The sequence below is a fragment of the Clarias gariepinus genome, chromosome 24 (genome assembly GCF_024256425.1).
Source record: "Clarias gariepinus isolate MV-2021 ecotype Netherlands chromosome 24, CGAR_prim_01v2, whole genome shotgun sequence".
In the NCBI taxonomy this organism is placed as follows: domain Eukaryota; kingdom Metazoa; phylum Chordata; class Actinopteri; order Siluriformes; family Clariidae; genus Clarias; species Clarias gariepinus.
In genome coordinates, this window is record NC_071123.1 from 4,823,300 (window position 1) to 4,825,616 (window position 2,317).

Genomic DNA, 2,317 nt, shown 5'->3' on the forward strand with positions numbered 1-2,317 from the left:
GTAGGTAGGTAGGTAAATTTTTACATAAAAAAGTCAACAAAACAAAACAACAAAAGATGTTTAGATAGATAGATAGATAGATAGATAGAATACATTATTAATCCCAAAAGGATATGAGCTATTATGAAATGATGGCAGAAATCTACCTACCTACCTACCTATTACAACTACTACTACTACTAATAATAATAATGTATTACATCATATAGATTTATAATAATGTAATCTATGTAAAGTAATTTTTTTTTAGTTTAGTTAGATCTTATAGTTTTATTAATGTACGGTTATTACTGTTTAAATCTATATGATGAAATACATTATTCATATACATATATTGTTCTTTTTAGTGTCAACTGTTAGAGGCGCTATACAAATAAAATTGAATTGAATTGAGTATTATTAGTAGTAATAATTGTAAGATACACAGTTGAAATTTAACTACCTTATAGTGCCGTAAAAAAGTATATTGCCACTTCCTGATTAATTAATTAATTAATTAATTTATTGCATATTTGTCACACGAAACGATTCAGATCTTAGATGTTAATTTTGATTTTAAACAAACATACCCTGAGTAAATACAAAACACAGTTTTTAAATGATGATTTCATTTATCAATGGGAAAAAAGCTGTCCAAACCTACCTGACCCCGTGTAAAAAGTAATTGCCCCCTGCTAAAATTCAGTTAAATTTAACTTGACACACCCAGGTCCGATTACTGCCAGATCTGTTGAATAAAAAAATCACTTAAATAGAACCTATCTGTCAAAGTCAAGCACGCTAAAAGATCTTAAAAAGCCACACAACCTAAAGAAATTTAAGAACAGATGAAAAACAAAATAACTGGCATTTTGTATTTACTCAGAAGATCTTTGTGTAATATTAAAATTAGTGTGATCATTTAAGTGTGATAAATATGCAAAAAAAAAAAAAAAAAAAAAAGCAAGAGCCAACTACTTTTTCATGACCCTGTACCTCAGAGTTAATTTTTAAAACCTTATTCTGAGAGCGATCTTACATAAGACAAGGTCAGGCTGTTATAAAATACACTTTCAGTTTCCAGTTTGGAAAGTGAAATTAAAGCTATTTTAAAAAAATCCTTTAGCTGTACCTATCATACATTTCAGACAATAAACTCTTGTTTGTTTGCATGTGTGATTATGAGCAGAGCAAATTAGAAAAGACTCAGGAGGAGGTGGAGGAGGTCAAGGTCATCATGATAGACAACCTGAATAAAGCAGAGGAAAGGAAGGAAAAACTGGAGGATCTGGACAAGCGGGCTGCTTTGTTACTAAATAAAGTAAGCATGTGCTTCTAAATAAACCTATCCAGTGTAATTTCCCAGTATAACACTGAGAAACATCTTCTGACCAGTCAATTAGAAAATGTATCCGTATAACAATAAAAAAAAAAGACAATTGGATCTGGAGATTGGACCCCTAATAAAATATTTGATTTTAGTCGCAGTCTTTCCGGAAGAAATCCAAACAGGTGAAAAAGAAGAAGAGGAGGGAGTATCTGAGGAGTAAAGCCGGGCTGATAGCGATCGTGGCGGTGTTGGCGCTGGTGATCATCGTTGTACTCGCCGTCATGTTCAACACTGGCACCTCGTCTGACACAAGTGTAGAGAGAGCCGCTGTTCCTGCTAGTTTGAACAAAACAGAACACCTGTGAAACAACTGCTTCCCTGAGAGAAAAACAACCTAAGAGACACTCTGTATATAAGGTGAATGTGCGAAATTTAAACACAATGCCTTGTGCATTCACCTCATCCAGTCTTATTCAGAAGAAGGTTCTTTGAGGCCATTTTGTTTGTCAGGCAACATTTCAAGCCACGACTCGTTCTTTTTTTTGTTGCCACAATAAACATTCATTTTCCACTACAAAAATCCTACCACATAAGGTAAGAATTATGCTGTAGATACGTTTTCTGTTCTCTGTCACGCTAAAAAGAACCGTGAGTCAAAATGCCTTTCAGGAATTAAACATTGGGATCCAAATTTTAAAACTTAGAAACATTAATCAGAGAAACCATGTCTGTTTAGTAAACAGTACTTTTGGGTAGTATTTATTAGATTAGATTAGATTAGATTAGATTAGATTTATTGTCATTGTGCAAAGAACATATCCAAAGCCATTGAAATGCAGTTAGCAGCTTACCAGATGTGCATAAGTGCAATGACTATTTACAATGAATAACACTGTGGTAAATGAGGCTGTGGGTTCATATGTACAGGGTGCAGTAGGTAATAAGGATAGGTTTATATGGTAAAATAATATAACTGTGCTATGACATGCTCAATATGATTGTAGATTA